This window comes from Canis lupus, chromosome 17 (genome assembly GCF_003254725.2).
Source record: "Canis lupus dingo isolate Sandy chromosome 17, ASM325472v2, whole genome shotgun sequence".
Lineage (NCBI taxonomy): Eukaryota > Metazoa > Chordata > Mammalia > Carnivora > Canidae > Canis > Canis lupus.
The window spans coordinates 5,857,684-5,873,851 of record NC_064259.1 but is presented as its reverse complement, the minus strand read 5'-3'; the positions used below and the strand labels follow the sequence as shown (position 1 = coordinate 5,873,851).

General features: G+C 58.1%; 1 long non-coding RNA gene and 1 other non-coding gene across 3 annotated transcripts; both read left to right on the top strand.

Annotated features, from left to right (window-relative positions):
• Window positions 1-2,938: 2,938 nt before the first annotated feature.
• LOC125752777 (uncharacterized) lies at window positions 2,939-10,857 on the top strand. 2 transcript variants are annotated; one of them, XR_007403057.1, is made up of 3 exons: window positions 2,939-3,065; window positions 7,723-7,904; window positions 8,527-10,857. It is a non-coding gene; the product is annotated as an uncharacterized LOC125752777 (long non-coding RNA). The 2 variants fall into 2 exon arrangements; XR_007403056.1 differs by lacking the exon at window positions 2,939-3,065 and adding an exon at window positions 3,310-3,409 and having other exon boundaries at window positions 8,527-10,856.
• LOC112665177 (U6 spliceosomal RNA) lies at window positions 5,971-6,077 on the top strand. The gene has a single exon (XR_003140268.1). It is a non-coding gene; the product is annotated as a U6 spliceosomal RNA (small nuclear RNA).
• Window positions 10,858-16,168: the final 5,311 nt, after the last annotated feature.

The following is a 16,168-nucleotide window of genomic DNA, read 5'->3' as shown; positions in this document are numbered from 1 at the left end:
TGACTTGACCTGGGACCACCCTCCCTGTCCTTGTGGGGTCCAGCCCCTGACTTCTGTCTGGAAGTGACTGGCTGCTCCCCCTGCCCCCAGCATGCCCAGGTCTGTTTGCGCCCTCCCTGCCGCCTGGTTGGTGCAGTCCCCTCTCTACCTTGACTCTGCAGGGACTCACTTCCCATGCTTGTTCTGAGCAGTAAACAAACTAACTAGAAGCCCCTCTGGCTTTGTACCCATTGCTCCATCTTCTGACTCTGGGCCCAAGTCCTGCCTCCTGTACCCTGGCACTGTGATCTCTGTGGCTCACCCAGATCTAATCTACCCCAGCCTCCCTAGGGGTCAAATAGGAGGTCAGCTTTAGGAAGACGCAAGGCAAAGCCGATCCGGACATCCATACAGAGGATGGGCCATTTCTCCCAGCCTGCCCTTCTGCTCCCCGGCCTCTGAGAGCTGTCAGCCCCTTCCTTGGAACCCAGCATCTCCTGCTCTGCCAGCAGCTGAGGGCCAGGCCCCTATTGTGAGGCCAGAGCTGTGTTGAAGAAGGGGTGTGGGAATACCATATGATTTCACTCATATGTGGAATTTAAGAAACAAACAAGCAAAGGGAAAAAGAGTGAGAGAGAGAGAGGGAGACAAACCAAGAAACAGACTCTTAAGTACAGAGAACGATCTGATGGTGACCAGAGGGGAGGTGGGTGGAGGTTTGGGTTAACTAGGTGGTGGGGATGAAGGAGACACTTGTGATGAGCACTGGGTGATATACCGAAGTGATGAATCACTATATTGTACACCTGAAAATAATGTAACACTGCAGAGAAATAAAAAAGTTAAACTTATAAAAAAAAAAATCTAAATCCACCCACCAAAAAACCCAAAAGAAAACAGAGGGGGGAAAAAAGAAAGGGTATGGGAGCAGATATCACGAGCAGAAGCTTCTAGAAGTGTTCAGTGGCATCTCTGGGGGGTTAAGTAGCCAGGAATCCAATCACTAACAGGGCACCTTCAGCACAGTGATCTTTCTGTTTCTGAGCGGGATAACTTCTCCAATATCAACATCTTCAGTTGTCACCTACCACTGTCCATGTCAGGTGACTCACAGCCAACTTAGAAGTGGAATTTTCAGACATTTCGGTGTGGTTTGTACAATACGAATAAAAAAAGGATCCTAAAACAAAATGCAAAAGGCCCCAGAAAACCCACACTTTCACAGATCCCCAAACCCACTTGTGCTTCTCCTTCCTCGGGAAAGTGATGGAGTTTTGAGCTTATGCTGCTGAGGTGTGGCCCAGGGCACATTTCAGGTGCTCTGGCTGCGGTGGGGGCTTATGACAGCAGCGAGCGGGTACTCTGGTTCCACGTGGACCAGTCCGGGTTCTCTGGAGAAACAGAACCAAAAGCCAACAGGAAGTGTCTGTATGTATACACATCATCAATCTTCTTACCCATAAAATGAGTAAAAATACTTTTTAACTCATAGGGTTCTTGTAAAGATTAAATGATGGATGATGTCTATTTACTAAGGTAGCCAACACTGCTTGAGTATTTAGGAGCAGTGCTGGACACTGTTCTGAGTACTGTACAGACCCGTTTAATCCCCTCCAACAACCCTCCCAGGTAGGTAACATTCTTAGCTTCATGCATTTTTATTTTTATTTTTTAAAGATTTTATCCATTCACTCATGAGAGACACACACACAGAGAGAGAGGCAAAGACAGAGGCAGGGGGAGAAGCAGGCTCCATGCAGGGAGCCTGATGCTGGACTGGATCCCGGGATCGCAGGGTCACGACCTGAGCCAAAGGCAGAGGCTCAACTGCTGAGCCACCCAGGTATCCCCACTTTTATTTTTTAAAGATCGTTTTATTGAGATATACCTCATGTCCTATCATTCACTGCTTCTTGGCATATTACATTATTGATTTTATAAAATCGTGATCAAATATACATAATGTAAAAATTTCCATTGAACCCGTGTTAAGTGCACAATTCAGTGACATTAATTACATTTACAGTGTTGCGCAGCCACCACCAGTCTTTCCCAAGGGACTTTTCACCCCTGCTCCCCCAACAGAAACCTCACTACTGTTAGGCATATTATTCCCATTTTACAGACGGGAAAACCAAGGCACAGAAAGGGAAGGAAACTCGTACAAAATTATACAACAAACTTGGGGTGGCGCTGGGGGGTTTGACACGGGTAATTTGGGTCCAGGGCTTGTGTTCCTCATCCCCCCTGGGTATCCAATTATGGCTAAGGTGCCCCGGGAGCCCATAGGTGCCCACGCTTTCTCCAGTTCTCATAGGAGGTCTGCAAGATAGTGATTACTGTCCCTGTTTTACAGCTGAAGAAACTGAGGCACGAGGAATTTGCCTAAGCACAACCAGAGGGCACCGCGGGCAGATGTGGAACGAGGGTCTCCCGACCTCAGGGCTCGCTCTTCCCACCTCCAGGCACACCTTTCCCAGGGTCTTGTGGCTTTCCCGCAGCTCTGCCTGCCGCCCAGCACACATTCGGGGCACCCAGGCCGGCTGGGCCGCCCTTCCGGACGGCAGTTGGGAGGGCACCTGGCAGCTCCCGGGAGGGCTCAGCGCGCCCTGCAGATAGAGGACAATTCGGGTAGGGGCGAGGAGGGTTCGTTCCAAAGGCAGGGCCCGGGTTCCGGTGCTGGGTGGTGAGAGTCCGCAGGGGAAGGCATGGGGGAAGCGGCATTGCAGGGAGCGGAAGGGTGCAGGCCCTCGCTCGGTGCCCCCCACAGATAGGGGGTCCTTAAGGGCGCCCGCCCCGTAGATAGGGGGTCCTTAAGGGCGCCCGCCCCGTCCGGGTCCTTAAGGGCGCCCCTCCCCCCCGCCCGGGGTCCGGGGGTGAGGCCGCCGCGGGAGGCCGCCTGAAGCACATCCGAGTGGGATCAGCGGGTCGGAGCTTTGCACAAACTGCGAGGGTGGGGTGGGGTTTGGGGCGCCTGGAGGTGGGTGGGGCGGTGGAAAGACAAGAAACGTCCTATCCGCCCAGGAATGCTGACAGGCTTCATCTAAAAGCGTCTTGAGCAACGGAGCGGACGTCGACAACTTGGGGTGACTTCGGCCGCCGCAGGGGGCGCGGGGAGGCGGGAACGGGGCGGACCCGGGGGCGGGGCCGGGGCGGGGGTCCGGGACCCGCAGGTGAGGCGGACCCGCAGGCGCCGGGGCGGGGGCGGGGCCTGGGGGCGAGGGGTGGGCCCTGGCGGGGCGGGGGGACGTGGCCTGGGCGCGAGGGGGCGTGGCCTGGCGGAGCCCCGCCCCGGACCGCCCCGGGGCAGCAGCGCCTCCTCCCCCCGCGGTGGATCTGGGGCGGCGGCGCCACCGACCCCGCGGCCGCGCGGGCGACGCGACGACCTGTTTTTCTGACCGAGCGGGAAGCGCCGGCGCAGGTGGTCCCAGTGCGTGTTCCTCTTTGCCTCTGATGTCTGGAAGGGGAATTCAGCCGCGAGGGCTCCTGTCTGCAGCCCTGACCCCAACTTCCTCAATCCGCCTCCCGCGGGCCGCGCCCCCCGCCCCCTCCCGCCCCGCGCTCGGCGGCCCCTGTGCCCGGGGCGCCCGCGGCCCTCCGGCCGGCCTGGGCGGGGGCGTCCTCCCAGCGCCCCGCTCCCCAGGACCGGGCCCCGGGGGCTCCTCCCAGGCAGGAGCTGCCTACCCCGAGCCGGGCGGCGGGGCGGCAGGGCGGCGCAGCTCAGGTGTGCCCCTGTCCTCCGGCAATCCTGTTCCCGCGCGGCGGGAGGCCTCAGGTGGGGGAAGCAGCAGGCACCTGCTGAGGAAGGGCGCTGCCCTGCAGATGTGGGTGGGGGTGGGTGCTTGCTGCGACCCTGGGGCGGCCTGGACCCCGCCTTCCCCCTGCCCTCCTGGGTGACCTACTGCCTGCCCTCTGGACCGAGCAGGTGGTCACCGCTGGCACCTGTGGTTGGGTCGGTGCCCTGGGTCCCCCGGTGGCAGGGAACAGCTTCCTTGGCTTCTTCCACCTCCCTGGGAAATGGCCTCAATTTTCTGGAAAAGGGCAGGAGGATCAGGTTCTCGGAACATTCCCGCTTCTCCTCCGCACAGTTGCCTGTGGAGGCCGGGGCCCTGTGGTGGGCACTGGCCGAGGCCAGCGATTCCGTAATCCCAGCCCCGGAGCCCGGCCCTGGTCAGCCCCTGCGGCGGTGCTCCTTGCAGTGCTCCTTGCAGCGGCTCCGGTGGCCCTGCCTGCCCTCTCCTGCCTGTCCTCTGCCTCCTGGACCCCGGCCCCCACTCAGAGGCAGGTCAGGAGGGCGGTGAGGGCCCTGGGGGCCTCCCCAGGCTGTCATGCTGTCAGTGGTGTCCCTGGGCTGCTCGGTCCCGGGACCCAGCTCCCTTGGGTGCCCTGGGGCGGATTGGCCGCCTGCCACCCCTCTTCCTCCCTTCTGCGGCTGTGCCTTTTCTCTTTGTGGCCTCCCTGGCCAAGCCGTGACCAGCAGGGAAGGACTGGAGGTGAGGGCAGGAGGCGACTGGGGCCTTGCCACTTCTGGGCAGTGGCTTCCCGGGCCCCAGGAACGTGTGACCAAGGAGGCTGAGTGGCTGTGGATTCATTTGGTGTCAGGAAAAGCAGACGCCCTGTCTCTTTTCTGGACGCAGCAGTCCCTCGGTTCCCCCTTCCCTCCAGCAGTGCCCCCGGGCTGTGGTGCTCTTCATGCGTCTCCGTCTCCGTGGGTTGTCCTGGGTCTGGATGGCCACCGGGGGTCTCATGGAGCCCTGGGTTGGAAGGCAGCTCAGGGGCCACAGTACCCTTCCCCCGAGCCCTTTGTGCAAACACTGTCCCGGGAGGGGGTGTCCATGGCTCCCTCGTGATTCCCCAGGAAGACTGGGGCCCTGTCTCTGCATCTGGCTGCTCTGGGGTTGCACCGACGTCTGTCACACGATGGCATGGTGCTCACGGGCTGGGTGTGCGTTGTCTGACATTGTACCTTGCACGAGGCCTGGTGCCCGGGGCCACACGGACCAGACACTCAGCAAACAGGTGTCCCTTCCTCTGCCTGCTGCCCCCCAGCCTCTCGCCGGCCTGGGCCCTGGGCGTTGACTGGGCTTCCGTCGTCCCGCCTGTGTGCTTTAAGGAACGCTCAGTCCACCCGTGGGCCCGTGTGCTTGAAGCGCCGGCGGGTTGCCCGAGGGTCTCCCACAGACCCCTCTCACATGCTCTTCTACCCCTTACCCCCACTTTCAGATCACAAGGGGCTGCCCCAGCTCCCCACGTGCACACAGAGGTGCTGCAATTTCCAGAAGAATCCTGGGGCCCAAGGAACCTGCCCATGACCCCGCTGGCTGTTTCCTGGCTTCCCTGGGCCCTTCTCTCCACAGGCATAGCTCCTGGGAACCCCTGCTCTTCCCCATCAGAGGGGAAGCCCTCCCCCCCACCTCAGTGACCCCAGGACAGCTTTGTTCCCTCTGCCTCAGCAGCTCTTCCCACCTCCAGTGGGGTCAGCAGATTCTCCTTCGCTGGTTGGGCCCTGGGCTCCAGGCCACATGATCTGAAGCTCCAGCGCAGCTACCCAAGTATCTGTTCTGTTGCGACCTGCGACCTTGTTCTCTTAAGACAAGGCCTGAAGGTTTTTCTCATTTGTCCCAGAGTTACCTAAAGGGCTGCGGGGCGGTGGGCAGCCCCCCCACCCGGAGGGGCAGGGCGCAATCAGTCATCGCTTCCTCAAGGGAGCGAGTGTCATGAAAAATTTCTGATTTTCACATGGTCACAAAACAAAATGAAACCATAATTGCTTCATACCAGATACCACTGATCTTGCGGACGATTATCTTCTATTGCATGAAAAATATTTGACAGCGCCTCCAGGGGTAAAACTAGAGCATGTGCTGGGGGGGGGGGCACCGATGGGTGCCCGCTGTCACGGGATGGGCCAGATCGCGTGCCTACCCTTTCCCCCACCTACCCCGTTCCCTCCACGCTGAGACTCACTGGAAGTCACAACTGTTGTTTCTCGTGCTCGCTTCAGCAGCACATAGACTAAAATTGGAGTGATACAGAGAAGATCCGCGTGGCCCCAGCACAAGGCTGACACGCAGATTCACCAAGCGTTCCATATTAAAATAAATAAATAAATAAATAAAGTCACAACTGTTTTTTTCTTTAAAGTCTGTTGAGAAGGTTCAGAGTTTTGCCTTCCAAGCATGGATGCTCGATTCAGTTTCCTCTAAATTCATTCGTTAGATAAATTCCTTAAACCTACTCCATGCCAGGCACCATGCACCATGCACGGTGGTCCGTGAGGACCCAACAGTGAACAGGACAGACCTGTTCTTTGCTCTGACCCTGTTTGACATCAGTTCAGACCCCAAATCTGCCATTTACCGTGTACCCACGCGTAGATCGTTTAATCTTTCGGAGCTTTGGTGCTTTTATCTATCAAGTGAGGTTGGGAATTCCTGCCTCACTGCATTTACCTGGCGTATAGTAGGTGCTCAATAAATGGCTAGTCTTGTTCCGGGCTCTCGGGTGTCCTCTTTCTTCTCACGTGGAAATTGCCTGGGAAGCTACTGAACTGTTGGCTCTGGAGTCAGCTGGCTGCCTGAGTTTTCGAGGCCCTTGGAAGGATTCGGGGGAGTTGGCCCACTGGCTCCGGGTCCGTGCCAGGCCATGGGCCCTGCTGAGTGACCCAGACTTGGAGCCGTCGCTATGTCCTGTTCTAATTTCTGTTTCTCGGTGTGCTTTGTAATTGGGCCACTCTTTCAGTCGGCTAGAGCAGTTAACGACCTTGAGAAATGATCCCAGCCCTGAATATAGAATCCTGCTCTTTTGAAGTCACCCACTTTCTTTGTGGGTCTAAACGTGTTTGTATTTTCCCTCGTGGGCATGCCTTCCCTTCCGCTTTGATGCCGCCCCGGTAACAACAGGGCTCGGAATTATTAATTCCTACTGCGCAGTGAGGTGCAGTTTTATTACACAGAAAGGGGGAAAATATAATTGCTGTCTCGAGTAATCATTTTCTGAAGGCTGCGAGCATAACCTTTCATTAATATTTCATTTGCGGCCGGGGCGGGTAACTGGAATAGGCCTAAAAATATTGTTGTTCCCCGTGCATGGAGAGATCACGCGCTGGGGGCCGCGGAGCCAGTGTGGGCTCTTCAGTTGTTCGCAGTTATTTCTAAAATTAAAAATGTTTAACCCATTAGCCTGTCAGAAAGTGGAGGAGAGGCTTCCAGAGACACAGCTCTCGCTGAATGGGGTGAAGGTGCAAGTCCCAGACAGAAGCCATCTCAGCCCCTCCCCTGGGGGAGCCATGCCGCCTGCCCCTGCAGTGGATTTGGGGCACGGGGTCTGGGGGCGCCAGTGGCTCGCTGGTCAGAGCTGAGCTCTCGGGTCATGTGTGATGGGCGCTGTTTGGCCGGCCGTTTGCAGGTTGCTGGCTGTGAGGATGTGGTGGGAAGTGCCGTGGTCTTTGGTGTGGAGTGAGGCCCTTGAAGTGTTCGAAGTGTCTCCAGGGAGAGGGCCAAAGGTTAATCCCGGATTTCTGGACTGAGACCCCTGGAGAACGTGCGTGCTCTTGGGGTAGGGGGTAGGGGGCAGGTCGAGGGTGTGCAGGATCATTGTAGAGCCTTTGGTGACTTCCAGCCATTCTGGATTCTGGGCAGCTTCCTTCCCAGTCCTGCGGAGTCCGGCTGGTTGGGGACACAGGTCTGGCTCCCAGGGGGTGACTAAAGGCCCCGCTTTTCAAATCCTCACGCTCTTTCACAGACATGAGCTCATCTGACCATGAGAACAGCCCCCTGAGAACAGCCCCCGGACACCTGCAGGAACGTGGTGACATCAGCCTTTACCCCACTGGCTGGTCAGCTTGACCCCATGGGATCCCCTGACAACCCCGGAGGAGAGAGGTGCTCCCTTACAGAGGAGGAAGCTGGGCCTTTCGGCTACAGGTATTGATTCCCAGGGTCACCTGGCCATAGGTGAGCTGGGATTAGTCTGCGGCCCGGCTCGGTGTAGATGCCCATGGATCCTGGCAGGGCCATTGGGCTGCTGAGCATTCGGGGACTGCAGTGGGCTGATGGGTGGCCTGCCGCCTTGTGCCCTCTTGCCTGCCAGGCCTCCTTTCCTGTCTGTATATGTGCGGGAGTCCTGATTCCTGACTCACGCGTGTCCACGTGAAGGGGAAGATCACAGAACTGTATAAGCACCATTGGGATTTTTAAGAACACCCTTGGGCAACCCCAGAGTGGCTTGTTTCTGTGTTCTTGGGCTCACCGCATTTTCCTGGAAAAATAAATTCAAACAAACAAACACGGGGCTGTAGGTTCATGGCCATATATCGCTAGTGACAAAGGAGGGTTGTCCTAATTATTAATCATCTCGGGACTTCTAGACATGCTCACATTTGTGCCCAAAGATGCAGCATTGTTAGGGGGTCCTCTGTCTCTGGGAGGAAGGCCATGGGATTAGTAAGCCTTGAGATGGCGTTGGCAACCTTCGGGGAGGCTGGAGGGGAAGGAAGACTTTGAGGAGCAGCCATGAGAGTCAGTGTTTCTTTTTCTCTGGACCCAGAGCAGGGAGGAAGGTGGCAGGACAGACGCTGATGACGGCCCCTGGGTGCCAGGCGTTCTCTGTTGATCTTGTTGACCTGCTGGCTGGGCACCCCGTTCTACACATGAGGAGACGGAAGCCCTAGAGACCCATCAACGGCCAGGTGCCAGGTGAGTGCACAGGGCAGGATTTGAGGCCGGGCCCTGTCCTCGCCAGCCCAGGGAGAGCCGCCCCAGCAGAACAGAGTGGTGGCTCCGGCCTCTCCTCCCGCCGGACGCTTCCACCTTCCCCCTTTGCTCCTTGCCTCTGTGCCTCTGCTCCCGCCAGATCCAAACCTGCTAGTAAAACCACTTCTAAAGAGGTTTAAACAGTGACTGCATGTTGCTTACAAAAAGCTTGAGTTGCCTTCCCTGATCCCGTGCCCCGGGAGTGACCACGACTAACCACCCGGTGTGTGGAGTGCCAGACTTTGTTTCTAGGCACATGGGAACCTTTAAAGATCGATGTAGATGTGTTACTAAAAGCCAGCGATTGGAAGAACCTGCAGCAAAATAGCCTGAGTAGGGATCCACTTAGATCTGTGATCCAGCCGCCGATAGAATTATCATTGGTCTGTTAGCAAAAGAAGCGTCCGTGTCCAGCCCCGGGAGCTGCTTACTACATCTCATTGAATACAGAAAGTGAAGGACAAATTGCATGCATCGTGTATGCGGACACACTCCATTTCCGTGGCTATTCGCTTGGATGCACGTCTGGCACCGGCAGGCCCTGCAGACGCAGCCCAGAATCCCCTGTGTGGCTTTTCGGTGGTGGCCTGGCCTGCATGTCCCTGGCCTTAGCTGCCTGTGACATTGGGACGCCTCCGGAGAGCCATGGCCACCCCAGAGGAAGTTACTGGTGGCCAAGTGCAGGGGAAGTCCTGCGGTAAGTGCTCCGGCCGGGCTGGGGGAGGGGCTGAGGCAGGGGGACACCGTGAGGACCCCAGACTTGACTGAAGCCTTTCTGGGGGGCAGTGCCTCAGAACTCTGATGATTGCACCGAGTCACTTGGTCTCTGCACAGACAGAAATGCAGGCCCAGAGAGGGAAAGCGATGTGTCCGAGGTCGCACAGCAGGTCGCGGTGGGGCTGAGCAGGCTCCCCACCGGCACTCTGGGTGTGACTGGAGCCTGTGCTGGGTGGGGGCGGACTGGGGCTGCAGCGGCCTTCCCAGGGCCTTGTTTTCTCCTTGGGTAAGCTGGGTGGCAGTGCCCAGGTCTGTGTCCAGCCCCACTCATCTCTCCTTCCCCTCTTCCTTCCCCTCCTTCTGCCTGCCACGCCCTCCACTTGGCCTACGTACCCCCCTTGCCAGAGCTGAGGGACTTGGAGCAACTTGGTGAAAACCCTGCGTGAGGATCTGGTTTGATGCATTCTCCTTGGAAGCCTTGGACGTTCCTGGTGTGTGTTGTGTGCACGTGTGTGCATCCACGTGTGGTGTGTGTGGTGCGTGTGCATGGGTGGTGCATGTGCTGTGTGCATTTGTGTGTGTACATGTATGTGTACAGGTACAGTGTGGGTGGTGTATACCTGTGTGTGCATGTGGTGCACACATGAGTGTGGGTGGTGCATTGTGTGAGTGTGGACATATATATGTGCATGTATGGTGTGGTTGGTGCGTGTCTGTGTGGTGTGTGTGTGCAATTATGTAAGTAAGCACATATATGTGTGCACGTATAGCGTGGGTGGTACATGCCAGTGTGTGATGTTTGTGTGCATACATGCACTTGTGTGAGTGTGTGCATATATGTGTGCACATATGGCGTGGGGGTGGCACATGCCTGTGTGTGGTGTGTGTGGTGCACGCATGCATGTAGTGTGTGAGCATTGGTGTGAGTGTGCACATATGTGGGAGCATGTATGGCCTGGGTGGTGCATGCCTGTGTGTGGTGTGTGTGTGGTGCACGCACGGGTGTGGTATGCGTGCTGTGAGCGTTGGTGTGAGTGTGCATACGGGTGCTGTGTGTTGGATCAGACCAAGGGAGATTCCTGGCCATGCAGGTGTTTGGGGTGACCCGGGAGCAGGGGCAGCGGGGCTGCACGAACCCCGAACCCCGCTCTGCAGGCTGCCGGCGGGAGGCGTGTCTCAGCCCAGCGGCTCGCCCCCAGCAGAGCCGGGCCGGGTGGAGGGAGCTCTCAGAAATAGTAAACCACTGTTTTCTTGCCGGCTGTTTGCCCTCATTAATTCAGGTAGCAATTACCCATTCTGAATATTTGGCGACTAATTAGTTTTCCCTGTGGAGAAGGCAGAGCGAGGACGGTTTGGCTCCGACCCGATCCGCTTTCTCCGGTTCCCGAGGAGGGGGCGCGGGGGCCGGAGGAGGAGGCAGAGGCAGAGGGCGAGGGAAACCTGCCCGACGCCGGGGATGCGCCTGGGATGCCCCTTCCGCCCGGGCCTTCGCTGCGAGTCTCGAGCACGATAAAAATAACCCACCCGATTTTGGTTTTGCTGTCGCTTTCATGTTGTCTGGCCCGTTTCCCCTGTGGGTGCCGCTCCTGGCAGTTTGCCTGACGACGCAGGGCTGGTGTCGGAGCAAAAGTTCGAGGCTGCTCGCTGGGCTGCTGTCACCCCCTTTGGAGGTCGTGGCCTCTGAATCCGCCAGGCGACCAGGGACCCTGAGTGCAGGGACAGGGAGAGTCTTGGAGGCGGGGTGGCAGGCCGGGGGGGCACAGTTCGGGGGGGACAGGTTGGAGAGGCAGCCAGGGGTCCTGTGTGCCTGCGCTCGCCGTGAGTGGACTTGGGGAGTGGTGAGTGGTTCTTGACCCTGAAGCCCATTTATCCACCTCCGGCCTTGATCTGCCTTTTGGGACCTTGAGCCTTGTGCTCCTGGGGGAGTGGCCGTCAGGGCCTCAGGCCCGTTGCTGTTCCTTGGGGCACCTCTTGGAAGGGGGTCCAGGAGACGGGGGGTGGGCTTTGTCACTCAAGTCTGAGCAGCCTGTGGAACTGGGGCACCTGTGGGGCATGAGTCTGTTTTGGGGGGAGTGGTAAATAGGTAAGTCAAACAAATATGGCCATACCTTTTCGGGGGACTGGGGGCAGTGGGGCCCAGGCCCGGATACAGTGGGGCTGGACACCGATCTGGGGCACTGCCGCCCAGCTTACCAGAGCGGGGCAGTCGGGGGGCGTCCTCTGAACCCCTTGCGTGCTTGCTGCCCGCAGGGACACACACGGAGCCACGAGATCCCGCCTCTGCCCAGCGCCCTTGTGGTGTGTGTCCCTGCAGGGCGCTCTCCCTCCGCCTCTCATTTCAAATAAAAATTTCTGACTGGGGTTGGAGGGCCTCCTGGCCACCTTCCTCCTGCAGCTGTGTTGGGGGGCCTGGTCCTGGCTCGGCCCGCCTGCCACTGGACTTCCTCGTCCCCTGCGGCCACCTCGGGCGGGCATCGCGCGGGCCGACTGCACCCCACACCCGCACAGCTGCTGAGGGCTCCTCCAGCTTTACCGGCCCTGACCGCGCTGCACGTGCCTGTCTGTCTGTCTGACACAGCTGGGCCAGCCCTGCTGATGCAGGAATTTGGCTCGCTCGCTCGTGCTCTTGCACTGCTGCCCCACAACTCACTGTAGCTCGAGGCCACGGACCTGGTCTTCTGGTGTCTGGGGTTTCCCCGGAGCGCCAAGGCTCGCGCTCTGTGCTGGGGGGTGGCCAGTGCCCGGCGACATATTCGGGCTGGTTTCCCCAAACTGTGGTTCCTGTTCAGAGAGGCTCAGGGAAGGTGCCAGGGCCTTGGAGTCGGGCCCGGGTCCAGTCCCGGTTCTTCCAGTTAGATGTGACCTTGGGCAGCTTACGTAATCGGTGTGAGCACCGCTTCCCTCAGGATGCCTGTGTCTTTGGTGTGTGCTGCCTGCACAGTTGGTGTCAGAAGGAGCCAGACACACAGGGGGCCCGGGGGGTGGCCACCCTGGCACAGCTCCGTGCAGCCTGGACAAGTGGCCTTGGGGTCTTCCTTTGACTCCCCGGGAGCCTATGGGGACAGGGCATTGCTCCCGCCTCCCTGGAGCCAAGAGGGATCCCCCAGGCTGGAGTGGGAGTGCCCTGTGGGAAGAGACCCCCTTTCAGCTGAGGTCAGGGTCACTCCAGCTGGGCTCCGGGTGACCCGAGGGGGCAGCATTCCAATAAGCTCCCGCACTCACCAAATTTCTAGGCCAGGACTTGAGGCGGCTTTGGGACCCGGCCCAGCTGCCCTGATGGCTCCAGATGGGTTTCCTCTGTGGTGTGAAGCTTCATACACAATCCCTTCAGCTGTCTTGGGAAATGCAAAAACACCAGGTGCAGGGCTGTGGGCTCGAGTTTCCATTTACATTACCTGAGGCTTTTCTGTCCAGCCCACCCCCTACTCGGCCCCCCTCTTGCAGCCAGGTCATCACTGTGCCCAGATCACAACCATCTGAGGAATGTTCCAGCCAGCTCGGCGGGCTGCTCACTGCGGGCCGATGCGTCTTCCGCGGGGAACTTTGACCCCAGAAGGCCGGGTGATATGGCAGCTTTGCAGGCAGGGCACTGGGGTCCAGATCCCTCTCATTACCTGGGTGGCCTTGGGACAGTCCTCTGAGCACAGAGACTGCCTGTCATGCTTCCTTGGAGGTGGGTGAGGATGAGGTAAGCTGAGGAACACAGCGGGTCTGGCACCGTGCTTGCTAAGTGACAGCTGATTGTAAGAACAGCAGGCGCCCCTGGCAGGCGTCCTCCCCCCTGCTCCACGGAGTGCTTGCACGTATCACCTTATCTAAATGGCGCAGCAGTCTTACGGCGGAGAAAGCGTGATGACCCCATTTTACTGATGGGGAAACTGAGGCACAAAAGAGTGAAGTAACGAGCCCAAGGTCACAGAGCTGGCGAGAGGCAGAAGCCCGTATCTGTACCCAGCAGTCGGACTCCACGGCCTGTGCTGTCCCATTTCTCACTCTGTGCGGGATGTCACCCCCCTTGCAGGCTGCTGAGGGTCCACGCCATGGCCCAGGGCTCTCAGCAGCTCCTGTCTCGTGAAGTCCCCTGTGGGTGGTAGGCGGCTGGCATGACCTGCCCCAGGACCCCTGGGTAGCTGGAGCCCCTCGGCAGCCTGGGAAGGCCAGCTCCAGATCCTGCTGCCCCGTCTGCCGACGGGCTGGTGCCAGAGCGAGTGTGGGCTCACAGCCAGGTGAAGCTGCTGCGCTTCCAGCTCTGACGTTTATAACTGGGGACCTTGCTTTTGTCACTGGTAGGAGTAAGGCAAAGTGTGGCTTCTATTATGATGGATGCTATTCTTGAAAAACTTTTTAAAGACTTTGTTTTAGAGCAGTTTTAGGTTCACAGTAAAATTAGGAAGAAGGTACAGAAACTTCCCCCATACGTCCTGCCCCCACGCACATACGGCCTCCCCCACTGGAGTGGGACGTTCCTTAAACAGTTGACGGACTGACAGTGACGCACGGCGAGCATTATCAGCCAGAGTCCACGGTCGGCGTCGAGGTCTGCTCTTAGGGTTGTACGTCCCGTGGGCTTGGACAAAGGCATAAGGGCGTGTGTCCTCCATTGTCAGGCCCCCCGGAGTAGCTTCCCGGCCCTAGAAGCCCTCTGTGCCTATTCATCCCTCCCCTCTCCCCGCAACCCCCGGAACCATGGGTCTTCTCACTGAATCCAGTTTCACCGTTTCCAGAATGTCACGTAGTTGGAATCTTGCAACGCGTGGTCTTGCCAGATTGGATTAGTTCACCTAGAGATGCGCATTTAAGGTTTCTCCAAGTCTTCTCACCGCTTATGGCTCATTTCTTTTTTTTGTTCTTTTTTATTTTTTTATTTATTTTTATTTTTATTTTTATTTTTATTTTTTGGCTCATTTCCTTTTAGTGCTACTACTCCATTGTCTGGGTGGTTCACAGGTGATTACCTGCTCACCCGCTGAAGGACAGCTTGGGTGCTTCTGCACCTGGGCAATTAGGAATAAAGCTGCTCTATGCATCCGTGTGCAGGTTTCATGTGGATGCAAGTCCTCAACTCCTTCGGGAGCGTGACTGCTGGATCCTACGGTCACAGCGTGTTTAGTTTTGTAAGGAATCACCCAGTTGTCTTCCAAAGTGGCCGCACCACTCTGCATTCCCGCCCGTGGTGAGCGAGCGTCCCTGCGGCTCCCCGTCCTCGCCGACACTTGGCGTTGTCAACGCTCTGGGTTTGGGCCACGCTCGGACGTGTGTGGGGGGATCTCATCGTGGCTTTACTGGGTGTCTGCTTTCAGTTTTAGCCTCACCTAGATCCCCCTGCTGTGTCTTTCTCGGGTTTGTTTGTTCAACAAACCTCAACAAACCTTTCTGGAGGAACCTGTCCTTCTAAGTATGGGGGTTAATGAGCATGACTCAGTGCTTGCTCAGAAGCTGCGCTTGTGTGCATGCGTGTTACACGTGTGATCTGTAATTAAAGGATGTAGGAGGGAAATGGCTTCGAAAAAGGACTCTGGCAGAGGTACCAGGAGACGCTGGGGGCACACATCCCTGTGGCATTTGGCTGCTCCTCGAGGGGCCAGGCAGGTACCCTTCCTGCCTGTTCTCACTTGTTCTCGGCCCAGTAAAGGGCCCAAGCCAGGGTGGACACTCGGGAAATGTTCGTTGTATGAACAAGAGGGGATCAAAGAAGGGTTCCCAGAGGATGTGGCATTTAAGCCGAGGCTTAGTTCTTGTGTGATGAGGGAGGGAAGACGGGGAATGCCAGGCGCCGGGTTCAGAGACATGGAAATGCACACAGCTTGCAAACTGGAATCAAGCAAGAAGTCCGGTTAGGCTTTGTTTTGTCACAGGCTGTGTGTTTGGGGCAAGCGAGTTCCTGGAGGGAAGTAATAAAGATCCATCTGTTTGTTCAATAAACATTTACTTGCCATCTACCCTGTCTGAGGCTCAGTGAAGGCTAACATGAGGCTGGTGGGGGAGCCAGTCAGGCCCCCATGATGTCCTGGGTGCCGGGGTGGGACTCTGCAAGGATGGGGTGGAGGGGAGGGCATGAGGCCAGGGTCAGAAGACAGGGCGCCCTGCGGCTGTGGCTTCACCGAGGAGCAGGTATCAGAGAGGGAGGGGCAGGCGGAGCCAGGAAGCTGCTAACGCTCGGGTCTGGGGGTGCAGGAGCCTTGGTGTGGGTGCCCTGGGAGGGCCCTGGTCACGGAGGGCGTGGGATGTTTTCACGGCAGCGCTACTCGTGTTGCACGAGCTGGGAGTCGCCTGGTAAAAGTGCAGATCCCTGGCTTCATCCTCAGTGGAGAACGCAGAGATGGCGACTCCGCGGGGCCCAGGAATGTGCATTTTCATTTCGTGGGTGCGTCTTTGCCACCCCAGCAAATCCAGATGCTGCTGGCCCTTCGACGTAGCAGAGCTGCCTCTCCCTGGGCCCGGGAGCCTCGGGAGCTGGAAACCCGCTCAGGTCCCTAACCTTGCTGCTTCTGCGGGAGCCCGTTCTCGGCCGGCCCTGGGCAGACAGGGTCCCGGGGCGGGGGCGGGGGCGGGGGGCACACGGGCAAGGACGTCCCCTCGGGGCCTCACCTCCCTCCTTGCTCCTGTGACCGCGCGGCAGCTCATCGTTCCATCGTTCCTTTGTCTCCCTCTGTGTTCGAGAAGCACCTTCGATGGCCTGGGAGGTGTGAAGCAGATGAACGTGACACGCATTAGTGGGA